Here is a 17,463-nt window from a genome sequence, read left to right on the forward strand (position 1 = left end):
TCAAAGCATCATCTTCACCACTGAAATCCCTCAAGATTTCAGTGGTGAAGAGACCTCAACACCAAAATCCCGGAGCTAGCACAAAATGGCTCAAAATGAGGCCTTTTGAGGCCTAAGGGTGGTCAACAACCCTCAAACAACAAAACACTCTTAATAAACAACAAAGAGGGCTTAAAAACAGAACTTTTTTATGTTATACAATAATCACAAAAACTGCTCTAAGACCAGTAGAAAATCAATGCAAAAATGGGGGAAAAAGGGACTAGTTTCTCACCCTTGATGCCTTCTTCAACAAAGATGCTCCAATGGCCTCCTTGAGCTTGAATCCAACACCAAAATTTCAAAACACACTCTTTAGAACCTCAGCTCCAAGAGGAAGGTGAAACACTAGGTGTTTGTGTGCAATAGTGAGACACAAAACACCTAGTGTGCAAAATGAGAGGAAAAGAGAGATAGGTGAGTGTATCTAACCCTAACCCTAGGAAAAACCAGAGCTCTCCTCTGTATTTTCTCTCTCAAAAATGTCTAAAAGCTCTCTTTTTGCCTTAGAGAGAGACCCTCTCTATATGCCTCTTGTAAAGCTTACAAGACAAGCTTTGCAAGAGGGAGATCCCTCCATACACGTGTATGGAGGGGAGCAAAAGCCATACAGCTGTCTAAAAATATCTGCAAAAGCAGATGAACAGCAATCGGCCGGCAAAAAATGCCATCTTGGCCAAAAGGAGTGCCGACCGGCACAAAAGAGTGCTGACCGGCAATAAAGAGTGCCGGCCGGCAAACTATATTGCCGGTGGCAGCAAAAACCAGCCGGTGGCATCTAGCCAATGCCGGTGGTGGGTGGGGATGGTCTACAAGCCTCACCCTGCCTTTCCAAGGCAAAACACAAGTGTTTGGTGCAAAACCAGACACTAAACGGTCGAGTTCGGAGATCCTGAGGCAAGGCACGCGAGCCGAGACCTCCGGGAACTCCAAACAAACACAAACATGGAAGATCACCGTGTGTTCAAACAGTGACGTCCAAGTCTTGAGGACGGTCAAAAATGGGGTGTCTACAGTTGCCCCTCTTTGACAGAACTCGAAAGTCATAACAATGACGGGAGTGAATGTCAAAGCCCAAAGACGACCCATTTTTGACAAGGCCGAAGACTCAGACAAACATACAAGACAAATAAGATATGCGCCCGAAGGCAGGGGCAAAATGCAAGACAATGCACGGAGCCGAGCATAACTTATGATCATGCAAAGAAAGCTGTAATGAAGCAAACATGCGACAATTTTAAGCTAGCATACCAAACTACACTACAATGCAGAAAGGATGTAAGAGAATTATGGAATTCTCAATACGTCTCACTCGGGAGATACAATACCTGTGCGGCTCGTCTGGTTGCACCAGCTTCAAATGAACCGTACATACAATATCGTGCCTGCAAAGAAAACAAACTTAACAGGTACAATATGGTTAGCGACACGCATGACAATGCAAGGGTGGTGGTATACTCGAAATGCGTGACAGCGCAAAGCAAGTGGGGAGCATGACAATACTGTGGAAATACAAACATGTAAGTGGAGCATGCGGTCTACGCAGTCAACAAAAGTGATCATGAACATGCGGTCTACGCAGGCGATGATATTTAGCAAATATGCGGTCTACGCAGTTGAAACATGCGGTCTACGCAGGTGATGAAACTGATAATGCGGTCTACGCAATCAAGACATGCGGTCTACGCAGGTAATGAAATTAAACATGCGGTCTACGCAATCAAAACATGCGGTCTACGCAAGTATTGGAATTAAACATGCGGTCTACGCAATCAAAACATGCGGTCTACGCGATCAAGACATGCGGTCTACGCAAGTAATGAAACTAAGCATGCGGTCTACGCAAATCAAGACATGCGGTCTACGCAGGTATTGAAATTAAGCATGATGCGGTCTACGCGATCAAAACATGCGGTCTACGCAGGTAATGGAATTAAGCATGCGGTCTACGCAATCAAAACATGCGGTCTACGCAGGTAATGAAATTGAGTATGCGGTCTACGCAATCAAAATATGCGGTCTACGCAGGTAATGAAATTTAACACATGCGGTCTACGCAGGTATTGAAATTAAGCATGCGGTCTACACAATCAAAACATGCGGTCTACGCAGGTAATGGAATTAAGCATGCGGTCTACGCAATCAAAACATGCGGTCTACGCAGGTAATGAAATTTAACATGCGGTCTACGCAGTCAAAACACGCGGTCTACGCAAGTAAAGGATTAAGATGCGGCCTACGCAAATAAAGAAATTATCATGCGGTCTACGCAAGTAAAGAAATAACATGCAGTCTACGCAAGTAAAGGATTAAGATGCGGTCTACGCAAATAAAGAAATAACATGCGGTCTACGCAAGTAAAGAAATAACATGCGGTCTACGCAAGTCAAAGAATTAAGATGCGGTCTACGCAAATAAAGAAATTATCATGCGGTCTACGCAAGTAAAGAAATAACATGCGGTCTACGCAAGTCAAAGAATTAAGATGCGGTCTACGCAAATAAAGAAATTATCATGCGGTCTACGCAAGTAAGAAATAACATGCGGTCTACGCAAGTCAAAGAATTAAGATGCGGTCTACGCAAATAAAGAAATTATCATGCGGTCTACGCAAGTAAAGAAATAACATGCGGTCTACGCAAGTCAAAGAATTAATATGCATGACAATGCAAAATGCAATGAGATGCGCAAAACAGCGCGACGGAATGCAATGCACAAAACAGTGCGACGATTTGAAATGCACAAAACAGTGCGCAGATTTGAAATGCACAAAACAGTGCGATGCGCAGAACAGCGCGAGCAATTTTGAAATGCACAAAACAGTGCAATGGAATGCATGCAAAATGCAATGAGATGCGCAAGACAGCGTGAAATTGAAATGCACAAAACAGTGCGATGCGCAGAACAGCGCGAACAATTTTGAAATGCACAAAACAGTGCGATGCGCAGAACAGCGCGAGGTTTGAAATGCACAAGACAGTGCGATGCGCAGAACGGCGCGAACAATTTTGAAATGCACAAAACAGTGCAATGCGCAGAACAGCGCGAGGTTTGAAATGCACATGACAGTGCGATGCGCAGAACAGCGCGAACAATTTTGAAATGCACAAAACAGTGCAATGCGCAGAACAGCGCGAGGTTTGAAATGCACAAGACAGTGCGACGGCCAGTGTGACACGCACGCCACACGGAATGTAAACGGGCTTAAATGCGCAACAACACACGTATTCCGGAATGCATGACAATGCATGGAATGGAAATGCAATGATGATGCATGAGAAATGTGCACGACGATGCAAAAGGGTGCGTGTTGCGACGCATGTAACACGCGCATAACAATGCAAATGTGTGGCGCATGACAGCGCAATGTAATGCACCGAAGTAGTGTGATGAACTCGTGCAACACACCTGGGGCAACTTTTGAATTCAAAAAGGATACAAAAAGGATACACCTTGCGCGAATTCGAGTGCCACGCACTGGAGACACGGCCCGAAATCAAAACGGAGGCCGATTGAATGTCGGAGATGCACTTTCTTGCACTTTCTTCAGCTATGAAGACCCAACACAACTCAAATGGCCTAAACAAAGCTGTGGGAACCCCACCGGCCAAAAGATGAGGCCACCGGCTGGCCATCGGCACAAAAATAATTCCATCGGCACAAAAAAGTGCCGGCCGGCACAAAACATTGCCGACCGGCAAACAGTTGCTGGTGCGGGGCAGTTTTGTCTTTTCACCTTGGGTGTTATAAAATAGGGCTTCATGCCCTATTTTCTCATTCTTCTCACGCCGAAAACCCTTGCTTTCTCTCTCTAGAGTGCTTCTCTCTCATTTTTCGGCCGTTTCTTCGCGTTCCACGCTCGTTTCATCGTCGGATTCGCAATCCTCTTCGCGTTTCGGACATTTTCCACCGATCACATTCTTGTTTCGGTGCCTCGTTCGGCGTTCTCGCCTTTTCGGGGTTTGTTCCCCTCACTTTCCTCTTCATTTCCGTGCCTCTTCACATTCCGGCCTTCCCGGCCATTTTTGACCCTCTCGGGAGTTGACTTTTCAGTTGACTCTTCGCATTCCGGCTCAGTTTTCCCTTTTCCGGCCATTTTCACACCACTCTCTACATGGCGGACGACATTCCACGTGGCGGGACTCCCCCGGACCACGAGATGGATCCCGGGGTCGAGCTCCTACCACTGAGCGAGCGCCCGTTCGACCCGGCGACCTACCGGCCAGCGATCCACGTTCTGCCCCCAGACGGCCTGCGTCAGTTCCGGAGCTTTGAGAGGTACGCGGCGCCTGAGCTACTACTACGCGAGCCTACCTGCCACCTTTCATTCGGCACTTCCGAGGTAATTCTCTTCTTTCTGCTTTACTTTCTGCAATGTAGGATACAAAACTGCCATAGTTAGTTGTATTCTCCAATTACTGAAATCTGATATGCCGTAGACCGTAGTTGACTGTAAACATACATACAACTGATATCTGCTTGAGACTGACACATGCACACACACTGCACTAGCCCTGAATTACTCAAACACACGGCACACACTGTATTCCACTGCATACACACTGGCACCCAGTATTTGTCTGAATCTGTCAAACTTGCATACATGCCACATCTGTTCTGAAACACCCAAACACGCTGACACAGCACACGTATTTTACTGTAAGCACACCGGCACCCGGTATTTGCCTGAATCTGACAAACTTGCATACATGCCATATCTGTCTTTTCAAAATTGCATTTTGAATGTTGTCTTGCAATTGTTGTTTTCTGTTTGCAGGAGGGTTCCCATACCATTCGCGGGTATGGGAATACTGGTGCGCGGGAGTGGTATGACGAGCTCCCTGATGCGGTCCAGCGCATCGTGGATCGAGCGGGCTTCGGCACCTTCTGCCGAGGGCTCTCTAGGCTCTCCACATGCAGACCTCTCCTTGCTGCTTTGGCGGAGAGGTGGTGGGACACCACCGATTCTTTCCACTTTTCTGCTGCAGGGGATATGACGATGACCCCTTATGACTTCTCGATGCTCACAGGCATCGGGGTAGGGGGGGATCCGATCCCTTTCGACACAGACATGGATGAGTGGACCGCCGCTCAGGTCCATTTACTGGGGGAGGCCCCACCACTAGCTCGTCCAGGCTTCGTGCGGTACTCCTGGTTCGAGACACAGTTTTGGGTCCAGCCCGCATTGGAGGAGGTGCAGATGACCCCAGAGGACGAGGAGAGGTATGCTCGCGACTTCCTCATGTTCCTGTTCGGGACTACTATCTTTGCCGACCGGGCGAACACCGTGCCTCTCTGTCTTCTCAGCGCACTGGTGGACGTCCGAGACATCTTGCACTACGATTGGGGCGGCGCTGCTCTGGCCACCTTGTACGGCTATATGAGCTCGGCTTCTCGTGGCAGCGGCCAGCTGCTCGGAGGTTACTGGCGAGCTTGGGAGGTACATTTCTTCTCCGCTTTTCATTTCTGTCTCATACTTTCTGTACTCTGTACACTGCACACACTGCGGTCTGCTTTACACTTACTGTATACTGTACACACGGCACACACATATATTCTGCTTTACACTGACTGTACACTCTTCACACTATACACTGTATACAATACACTGCACAACACACGGCTCTGCTATTTCTGCTTCGTTCTGTATATTCTGTTTTATCTGATGGTCATACTGACATCTGTCTTGCAGCTGTGGGTTTACGCCTACTTTCCCAGGCTTGCCCCCGTGCCAGTTGTGGAGCCTCCTCCGGCTGTCCCGTTCTCGAGTCGCTTCGACGGGAGATGCACCCGGCGACCACGAGAGACTTTCGGCTTCTTCCGCCGATATTTCGACACCATCACCCCCACAGAGGTATGCTTTACTTTCAGTTCGTTTAGCTTCGCTTTCCCACTGCATGTTTCAATAACAGTAGATAACAAACTGTCTGTTACTTTCAGATCACATGGCGGCCATGGGCTTCGCTGCCGTTGGCGATGCGGGGTCGGTTCCCTGGTGCTGAGGAGACCTTGCGTTTCCGGATTTTGCTTGAGGGCCCGGTCTGTCGGGCTTGGTACCTGGGGGAGCGTTTTCTATGCCAGACCCGCGGGTTACCTGAGCAGATAGTCCCGGTTCACCCTCCTGTAGAGATGAGGGAGACCGAGGGGCTTACCGCTGAGCAGCTGGATGATTACTCCATCGGCTGGGAGGAGGCCGGCTTCCGAGGCACCGGCGACTATCAGGAGTACGTGCGGACGTACCTGATGCGTCCCTTGAGCGGTCGTCGAGCAGAGGGAGCCAGGCCTGTAGCATCGGCGGCTAGGGCCGGAGCGGGAGCAGGGGCTGGATCTTCGAGGAGGGCCCGGGTCCGTGGCAGGGGCGGAGTGCGGGGAGGACGAGGAGCTGGCTGGCCTGCCCTGCCTGCTGTGTTGACTTTCCAGGGGCAGGGTGGGTCGACCTATCAGATCCCCTTCGCCCCTCCACCGGCTGGTCATGAGTTCATTGACATCCCCGACCTTCCGCCGGTATGTATCACTGCACTTCGTACAGTTATTCAATTCAGTTTACTTGATATTCCACAGAATACTAATGCATCTAATACCTTTGCAGGCTTCTTCTGAGTACACCCGTCAGTCGTTGGCGATGAATGCCTCGATGATGGGGATGCTCCAGCGGACATTTGACCTCCTAGCCGTCTACAGCATACCGGTATGTCCTCCTGACACTGGCCTCAAACCATTCATACACTGCTTCGCATAATCTGATGCACGGCACAACACCTGATACACTGATCCCACAGTATCTGAACACTGCATACGCTGCATTTTGCACTGATAAACTGCTAACAGCATTCATACACTGTACTCACACACTGCATTCTGCACTGATAAACTGCTCACGGCATTCATACCGTACTCGCACACTGCATTCTGCACTGTTAAACTGTTCACGGTGTACTGATGCATTTCCCTTTTTGTGTACTTTTTCAGCCTCCTTTCCAGATTCCCATGGCAGGAGGTGCTCCAGCTAGACCTTCTGTCCCTGCTCGGGGGAGAGATGAGGAGGGCAGGATATTTCCCCGTACCAGGGGAGGGCGTACTCACGTCGGGAGTAGCTCGCGAGCTCCAGTCCCGGACGATGATGATGACGAGGAGTCAGAGGCGGAGGCAGAGTCATCGGAGGAGGAGACCGGAGACGGTTCTAGCTCGGGCTCTGACGACGATGCTGATGATGCTCCTGGACCCTCGTCCAGGAAGAGGACTAGGACGGACTGACGGCCCTTGGAGCGCTTGACATAGATGCAGATTTTTGCTATCTTTTCTTTCTTTCTTGTACTTTTCTTTTTGGTTGGTAGATAGATTACCTTGTACTGCCGCAGGCAGATTCTTGTTTCCAAAACTGGTACATTCGAAAAGACAATGGAATGAAACGGACTTCTTATCTGAAAAAGTGTTTACATGTACACATTTCATGCATTGCATCGCATCTCATCATGTTACACCTCAATGTAAATGGAATTGATTGGTTGTCTGAAAATTGAACACTTGCACTGTAATAATCAGATAACTAAAGCAGCCAACAGCAAAATAACCCAAGCAGCCCACTGCCTGATCCTGGACACACAGCCCTTGCTCTACTAGGGATTAATCTGTATACAGCCCTTAGCACGGCATTCGGTTCATTCTGCACACGGCAATTCTCAAACAAACAGCCCAATCTGACAGGACGGACCTCAAAGATGGAACCGGTTGGAGGAGTCAAAACACATTCAAATGTAGAGAATGGCACAGCATTCTGAGCATAGATGATTTTCGAAATCGAATGAGGATTTTTCAAACCGAGATGTCGAGCCTACAACTGAACACAGCGGGGAGGACTCAAATATAAAGGTACACGACCTAAACACAACGAGACATGCTCGGGAAAGACTACAAACAAAAGACGAGACCGTCTAATGAAAGAGACACGACACACAGACGCGTAAACGGAGATGGGAGACCTCGGACCACGAGGAGCCAGTTCAATCTGGGTATTGTTTCCCACCCTTTCTGATTTGTGATCCTCACGTTACTCGACTCTCAAGCTCGGATCTTCTCTCAAAACCCTTTTCCTCACTTTTCTCTCAACTTACACTTCTCTATTCTTCATTCTCTCATTTTTCATCCCTCCCCGGGGTGATTGATGGATAAATAGAACGGTGTGGGTTCACGCCCGATGCCGTTAGCTTACAGCTATTTCTTCCGGCGGGCAGAGCGCCCTTCTGGCAAGTACGTCGATGATGGGGGAAAGACAGAACGCCTGGCTCAACTGTGCCCCTAGTTCATCATTTTAACCATTTTTTCGTTTTTTCCTTCTACTAAAACGGTTTTGATCAAAACGAGAGTCGGATTAACGTACTTGTTCGACTTTTGATTTGAAAAGCATGCAAGTCAGGCAGCAAGCACTGAAAATTTTCCTTTTTGGGTCCAAGACAATGGTCCAGTTTTGGAAAATGGAATAGTTTTCGAGAAAATAGTCAACCTCAGTAAAAATTTTCAAAAACTAGTTTTGCAAACGGCTGATGCTTAACTAGCATGGAACTTACTCTTCGAGATGCGCAACCTCGGATCGGAGGCAATGGAAAATTGCCCCTGGTTCGAAGGGGGGTGGGAGGCAACGGAAAGTTGCCCCTAGTTTGAATGGCGTCTCACGACGGCTTGTGGCAACGGAAAGTTGCCCCTTGTTTGGGATGGTGCCGCAGCAATCCGCGGACAGTCTTCATTGGCGGTGGTCGAGCTCTTGGACACAGCGATGACGAAGACGGTCACAACACATATATGGACACAGTCGCCTTGGGAGCGTTGGCCACTGGACTTTGGGATGAAATCGAAACCATTGCATGGACTGAGACGCTTATGAAAGCGTTGGGGGCTGGACTTCATAATGAAGTTGCCTACGTATCCCAAACATGGGAATCAAGCCTTACGTAGTTCCGGGTAAGGTCCACTCGGGTATTTTAACCTTCACTTTGTTTGGCTCTCACTTTTGCCAAGGCGCCCAATGCGGGTTTTCGACCTTGCGAGCTTCTTTTCATTTTTCTATTTCCTTCTTCTTTTTTTTTGCATTTTTCTTTTTCTTTTCTTTTCTTTTCTTATCTTTTGTCTTTTCTTTTCTTTTCTTCTTTTTTGTATTTTTGCTTCTTTTTTTTGTATCTTTCTCTTGCTCTAACTTTTGCCTGGGTCACCCTTCTGGGTTTTCGGCCCAGCGAGCCTCTCAAAGGGTAAAAGTGTAGCAAGTCCATGCCAAATGGTTTCTTTTTTTTTGAAATTGAAGCCTCTCTGTGTCTAGGAGAACGGCTGTTGCACTGATTTGCGGAGAATCCATCCTGGTTACTCCACGAGCTTCTTCCGGCGAGATCTACTCCTTCCGATTCGGCTTTGGTGCTTCTTGATCGAAGGCTATTTCAAAACTGGCCACACGGGCCTCCATGGCGTTTGTCCGTTGAACTTTCTGAACATTCTGAACGGGTTCAAACTCGGAAAACAAATAGGTTGAATCTTGAGGCTGAGAGCGATCCAAGGCTGCGCAATCTCAAGAGCGATTCCACACAGGTCTTCGCAGGGCCGCGTAAAACATTTGCTTTTGAAAGTTTTTAAGAAGGCGACGAATCACTCGCGCCGAAGATAGTGTGGAACCAATCTGGATCAGGCCAGGGTCCTTCTCAGTACTCACGCCGACAAGCATGGCTTTATTCATTTATAAAAAGGCTTAGCACGCCTCTCTTTCTCTCAAAATAATCAAAATTTTGCAAAACCCGAGGAATTCCCTCCTCTTCGTTTTTATCACCGCAGTGTTCAAGAGGTTTGTTTTTTGAAAAACTTAGGTTAATGCAATGAGTTTGGCGCACAGGAGAGCAGGCGAGATGTACTGTCAGCCCAATCAAATTCTCTGGCACTTATGCTGAAAGCAAGCATGAAGTTGAGATAGCAACAGCTGTTTCAATCGGCTCCGTTGGCGCAACTGGCCCCTCGGCAGAAACAGACTCAAAACAAAAACAGATAATTACAAAACAAAACGGTGTTCGGGACAACAACCCCAGAATCACCAGGTATTATATACAACGGGGACTGACTCGATACAACCAGACAGACCCTTAAGCAAAAAAAAGACTGACTCAAGACAAAGAGACAGACTCAAAAACAAAAGACTGACTTGATATCCAAGCCAGGATTTACAAAACTCGATTTCACCGATGCTCAAAAATGCATGCCAGACGCTTCAAAAATACACCAAATGTTGCCCGCAGGCGGTTCACTTTACATACTCGCAGTATCGGAGCCCTCGAAATCCAACAACTGAGTGGTGACGGGCTTGCCTGAGGTAGGTGGTAGGATAACCTTGTTATCAATCAAATCCTGCACTTCATGATGAAGGCGGGAACATCCATCGGTACTGTGACCGGACTGTTGATGGTACGCGCAGTACAAGGTAGCATCATGAGTGGTGGGGAGATTCTTCGGGAGTGGCCGGGGCTCCAAAGGCTTAAGATGCCCATTCTTCGCCAATATTAACAATGCCCTAGACAAAGGCATGTGGAGGTCGTGAAAGACCCTGCGCCCTCGGGGCAGGTACTTTGCAGTTTGAGGATTCTTGCCAGATGCGCTGGCGAAAGGATCAGCTGGCGCTGCCTTGGCTTTTTGAACCTTTCCCGGTGCAGGGGTGGGAGCTACTGGAATTGTCTGGGCATGACGGGGCCCATCCCGGTTTTCTGTCTGGCTTGAACTGCCTTTGATCGGAGTGGGGAAAGCATCATCCACATCTTTGGTCACTATTGCAGACGTTTGTTGTTTGTTCATCCCTCTGGCCTTCAAAGCCTCGACTGCCCACAGCAGTTGTTCAATAGGGTCGGCGTCTACCTTTGCCTTGTCTTTTCCTTTGGCCTCAGCCTGATCAAGGGTCGGCGTTGATACTGGCGTGTCGTGGCTATAGCCGGAAGCCACCTCCGGCTGGCTGAGCTCTATCACAATCCGCCCCAGTAGCGGGGGCTCCTGTGGTACAAAATTCCCGGCATACGGCGCCGCTGGCGGTGAAGCCGACATTCCATAGGCGAGGTCTGCCACAGACCTTTGGAGATCGCCTATCATCCCCATCAATTCGAAGGTGGTGGGCTCACGAGCCTGGTATAACTGGGGAGCCCAGACCGGGTGCACAACGGGCAACCTGGGCGGATATGACATACTGATGCTGGCCTCATTCTGCGGAGTGGTTCCCTGCTCCGATACAGCTGCCATAACCACAATTTCTTCTGAACTTTGTGTCGCCATAAATCCTGCCTCAGCAAAGGGGAGACACTGGCTGTTCTGTATCAACTCTGCAACTCTCTGAACTGAAAGAAAAACAGACAGCATTTCAGCCCAAACTGATCAAACACGGGTGTAGCCAAACAATTGTACCCTACTGTTGATCACTGTTCCCAGATTTCTGTTCCCAAAATACTGAATCTGATACCCGCGGATAACTGATTCCTGATAACTGATTCTCAACAATACTGATTCTGGCGCCTTCGGGCCCGATACTCAAACTCGTAAACTGGTATATGCGTTCCTGTAGAGATACACTCTAAAAGCACATAGCAAGTAAAGAGAACAAAACACCCCTATGTTGGGGTAGGGTTTCCCTGTCCTATTTTGTCAGGAGCTAGGGTTTCACTACGCACACAGCGGTTTCAAACAACTTAGCATCGGGTAAGCAACCTGTCCTAATTTGGAATGGTCACTATGGATTTCGATATGCACTAGGTCGAATGGTCAAAAAGGGTGCCCCGGTAAACCGGGGTTTATGTTCCCATACTGTCAGAGCCCATAGCCGGTCAGCCTTATGGACATACCTTGACAAGACAAGCCTCCGGCAAACCGTTCAGGAATGGCAGATGGCAAACACTGTGTTCCTAGGCGCACCAATGCACATGCAATGCAAAGAAACACATAAATGAGATCAAAACAGGATATCACGAGTTTGAGTCAAGCTCTCTAAAATCCCCAGCAGAGTCGCCAGAAACTGTAGACGCGCCCCCATGGGCCTCATGCTACAGTTCGGACTCGATTTATGTCACGGTTCTTAATCTGAACCAAAGAGTCCAAATCTGGCAAATCGTTTTGAGAAACAGATTTTTGAAAAAGTAGTGCCAAACATGGACTGCTTTGCCAGATACAGAGTCGCCACCTAAATATTTTTAAAATGGGAAAATTTAGGAAACCCTGACTCGGTGCCGAATGCCACATGTCCGTCATCACCCGAGATGTCTCGGCTCGGGAGCTTGGGTACGATCGGGGAAGGTCAGCTATGAGCACCCCCTTTCGCCCGGTCCGAAGACCGGCCTCTACTAACCGTGATATCCTTTTTTGAAAACTTTACGTGTTCTAAAACCAATTATTAACCTAGAATTACAATGTTATGCGCGTAGCAAACAAGTATAGACTAGATTGCCTAATTTGGAAGTAAACATTGCATATCCGTTCGGTTTGAAAATGCTTTGGAATTTGCTACTCGCAAGTAGGCTAAAATACGGATTTCAATGAGTTCTTCCAACTCAAACAATCCAACCTTCACCCACAGGCATTCAAAACAGTTTAACACATAAGCATCTAGCCACATGTTAAGCATGCTGTCATGGTAACAATCACACTCATGTGATATGCTAAAGCGGAAATACTTACATAGTACTCCGTGCCAAAACAAAGAACTTGTTAGCAAACATGCATGATCCAAGTCCATGTGAAGTGCCTAATGCATCGCATACAGAGTGTTACTAGAATAGGCTCGGCTATCCTAAACATGTCATGTGAAAATGCACAATTATCACGTATTCAGTTTGGGAATTGAAAAACATATGCGGTTAGCATGATGTACCGAGCCTAATGCATGTAATACAAATGCATGGATGCACACATGCATAGCATAAGGTATGCTAAATCGAACGTGCCTTAATCTACCATCGTAAGCAGGAAAATAAAAGGGAAGAAAGACGTGAGGTTGGGAGACATACTCACACTCACGCACACTTATTACAGATTTGCCCTCGCTCGGAGGGACCGAATAAATATTACAAATTAATTAACTACGCAAGCTAATTAAATATTACAAATTAATTAATTAACAAATTAACTAATTTAGGAAAACAGTAAAACATCTCGAGAAGCGCGCCGCCATGCGCAAGCTTCCTCTGTTTTCCTCCCTTTCCTCCTCTGGAGGTTGTCAAAACCTCAGGACTACATCCTTGGACAGAGGGGATCATCACCGGCTAGATGAAATTTCCACCGGCAGTGTTGTATGTCCATCGGCACAAAATAGGGTCTGTCGGCAGAGAAAATGGTGCCGGTCGGCACATTACACTGCCGGTCGGCAGAGTATTCCTGCAGAACCTGCAACTCACAGCAACAGAGGGCAAAACAAGGCATGGCAGCATATTTCAAGGCATGTATGCATCAACCATGTCTCTTATCATTGTGATGACTCAAAGGGACATGTGCCTCGACTCTCGGACCACCAATCACGCATTTCTATGCATGATGGCCCAAAGAACCAAGTATGCAACTTTGGTTTCAAATGCATGCAAACCAATCAAACAAATTAGGCCCAATTCCTATCACCAATTCAAGGAACAAGGCATGCATGCAAAATGCAATGCAACCTAGGCATACAAGCTAAGGATGCAACATGGCCTGGCGAAGCACTTATGCAAACATACAAGCATACATATGGCAATGCACATAAATGGAAAGATGGACTTATACATGAATTAGGCAACTCTAAGCAAGGCCTAAAACAGTAGCCAATAAGTGCTAAAGAGTGAGAGCTAAATGGCATGCACACACACATGCACATAAGGGCCAACACTTAAGCACAAAACAAGCAACCTTCAAGCACACTTGAAAGGAGGAATCATGGACAAATTAGCATGCAACATGAGCCCTAAAATCATGTTATAAAATGATGCCAAATCAAGTTATAAATCAAGCCAAAACATGCAAAGAGTAGTCCAAGTGTTCAAAGCAAATCAATAAGGCATTGAACTACACTTAACATGACCAAACATGGCATGCAGAGAAGGACCAAAATCAGAGGTTTAGCATGTTAAAACAAAGCTAAAGGACTACTTAGATGGCATCTAAATGGCCCAAATACAAAGGCATACACCATGGCCAAAACATGGAGCATTGCAACACATGCTTTCAAAGCATTAAAGAGGCATGCAAGGCAATCAAACGAGCATGGAAATGGGACTGAAATAGCATGTAGGATGATTCCAAATCACCAAAACAATGCAAAGATGGCATGCTACACATGCACTTACTCAAGGCCAACAAGCCCAAATACAAAGAAGCTATATAATGCATGCAAAGATCAACCCAAACGACTATGGACAGAGCTAAAACATGGCAAAATAAGCACATAAACTTCACAAATGCAAGCCTAAAACATGCTCCAACAAGGCTAACAACCTAGAACATGTTAAGGCACAAATAAGGCATTACATGGCAACTATGCCAAACATGCATGGAGTTCCAAAACCAACTTGAAACCATGTTATATCATGGATATATAAGCATGAAAAACAAACCAAACATGCTCAACACACACTCAAGCATAGGCTTCCTTAAGAGGCCAAAGTATACCCTTTTCAAGGGCAACAAGGAGAGGGGGTGGCCCTCTCCTTCTTGGGACTTCAAAGCATCATCTTCACCACTGAAATCCCTCAAGATTTCAGTGGTGAAGAGACCTCAACACCAAAATCCCGGAGCTAGCACAAAATGGCTCAAAATGAGGCCTTTTGAGGCCTAAGGGTGGTCAACAACCCTCAAACAACAAAACACTCTTAATAAACAACAAAGAGGGCTTAAAAATAGAACTTTTTTATGTTATATAATAATCACAAAAACAGCTCTAAGACTAGTAGAAAATCAATGCAAAAATGGGGGAAAAAGGGACTAGTTTCTCACCCTTGATGCCTTCTTCAACAAAGATGCTCCAATGGCCTCCTTGAGCTTGAATCCAACACCAAAATTTCAAAACACACTCTTTAGAACCTCAGCTCCAAGAGGAAGGTGAAACACTAGGTGTTTGTGTGCAATAGTGAGACACAAAACACCTAGTGTGCAAAATGAGAGGAAAAGAGAGATAGGTGAGTGTATCTAACCCTAACCCTAGGAAAAACCAGAGCTCTCCTCTGTATTTTCTCTCTCAAAAATGTCTAAAAGCTCTCTTTTTGCCTTAGAGAGAGACCCTCTCTATATGCCTCTTGTAAAGCTTACAAGACAAGCTTTGCAAGAGGGAGATCCCTCCATACACGTGTATGGAGGGGAGCAAAAGCCATACAGCTGTCTAAAAATATCTGCAAAAGCAGATGAACAGCAATCGGCCGGCAAAAAATGCCATCTTGGCCAAAAGGAGTGCCGACCGGCACAAAAGAGTGCTGACCGGCAATAAAGAGTGCCGGCCGGCAAACTATATTGCCGGTGGCAGCAAAAACCAGCCGGTGGCATCTAGCCAATGCCGGTGGTGGGTGGGGATGGTCTACAAGCCTCACCCTGCCTTTCCAAGGCAAAACACAAGTGTTTGGTGCAAAACCAGACACTAAACGGTCGAGTTCGGAGATCCTGAGGCAAGGCACGCGAGCCGAGACCTCCGGGAACTCCAAACAAACACAAACATGGAAGATCACCGTGTGTTCAAACAGTGACGTCCAAGTCTTGAGGACGGTCAAAAATGGGGTGTCTACAGTTGCCCCTCTTTGACAGAACTCGAAAGTCATAACAATGACGGGAGTGAATGTCAAAGCCCAAAGACGACCCATTTTTGACAAGGCCGAAGACTCAGACAAACATACAAGACAAATAAGATATGCGCCCGAAGGCAGGGGCAAAATGCAAGACAATGCACGGAGCCGAGCATAACTTATGATCATGCAAAGAAAGCTGTAATGAAGCAAACATGCGACAATTTTAAGCTAGCATACCAAACTACACTACAATGCAGAAAGGATGTAAGAGAATTATGGAATTCTCAATACGTCTCACTCGGGAGATACAATACCTGTGCGGCTCGTCTGGTTGCACCAGCTTCAAATGAACCGTACATACAATATCGTGCCTGCAAAGAAAACAAACTTAACAGGTACAATATGGTTAGCGACACGCATGACAATGCAAGGGTGGTGGTATACTCGAAATGCGTGACAGCGCAAAGCAAGTGGGGAGCATGACAATACTGTGGAAATACAAACATGTAAGTGGAGCATGCGGTCTACGCAGTCAACAAAAGTGATCATGAACATGCGGTCTACGCAGGCGATGATATTTAGCAAATATGCGGTCTACGCAGTTGAAACATGCGGTCTACGCAGGTGATGAAACTGATAATGCGGTCTACGCAATCAAGACATGCGGTCTACGCAGGTAATGAAATTAAACATGCGGTCTACGCAATCAAAACATGCGGTCTACGCAAGTATTGGAATTAAACATGCGGTCTACGCAATCAAAACATGCGGTCTACGCGATCAAGACATGCGGTCTACGCAAGTAATGAAACTAAGCATGCGGTCTACGCAAATCAAGACATGCGGTCTACGCAGGTATTGAAATTAAGCATGATGCGGTCTACGCGATCAAAACATGCGGTCTACGCAGTATTGTAATGAACATGCGGTCTACGCAATCAAAACATGCGGTCTACGCAGGTAATGGAATTAAGCATGCGGTCTACGCAATCAAAACATGCGGTCTACGCAGGTAATGAAATTGAGTATGCGGTCTACGCAATCAAAATATGCGGTCTACGCAGGTAATGAAATTTAACACATGCGGTCTACGCAGGTATTGAAATTAAGCATGCGGTCTACACAATCAAAACATGCGGTCTACGCAGGTAATGGAATTAAGCATGCGGTCTACGCAATCAAAACATGCGGTCTACGCAGGTAATGAAATTTAACATGCGGTCTACGCAGTCAAAACACGCGGTCTACGCAAGTAAAGGATTAAGATGCGGCCTACGCAAATAAAGAAATTATCATGCGGTCTACGCAAGTAAAGAAATAACATGCAGTCTACGCAAGTAAAGGATTAAGATGCGGTCTACGCAAATAAAGAAATAACATGCGGTCTACGCAAGTAAAGAAATAACATGCGGTCTACGCAAGTCAAAGAATTAAGATGCGGTCTACGCAAATAAAGAAATTATCATGCGGTCTACGCAAGTAAAGAAATAACATGCGGTCTACGCAAGTCAAAGAATTAAGATGCGGTCTACGCAAATAAAGAAATTATCATGCGGTCTACGCAAGTAAGAAATAACATGCGGTCTACGCAAGTCAAAGAATTAAGATGCGGTCTACGCAAATAAAGAAATTATCATGCGGTCTACGCAAGTAAAGAAATAACATGCGGTCTACGCAAGTCAAAGAA

Source organism: Camellia sinensis, chromosome 6 (genome assembly GCF_055761805.1).
Source record: "Camellia sinensis isolate YWXY chromosome 6, ASM5576180v1, whole genome shotgun sequence".
Taxonomy (NCBI): domain Eukaryota; kingdom Viridiplantae; phylum Streptophyta; class Magnoliopsida; order Ericales; family Theaceae; genus Camellia; species Camellia sinensis.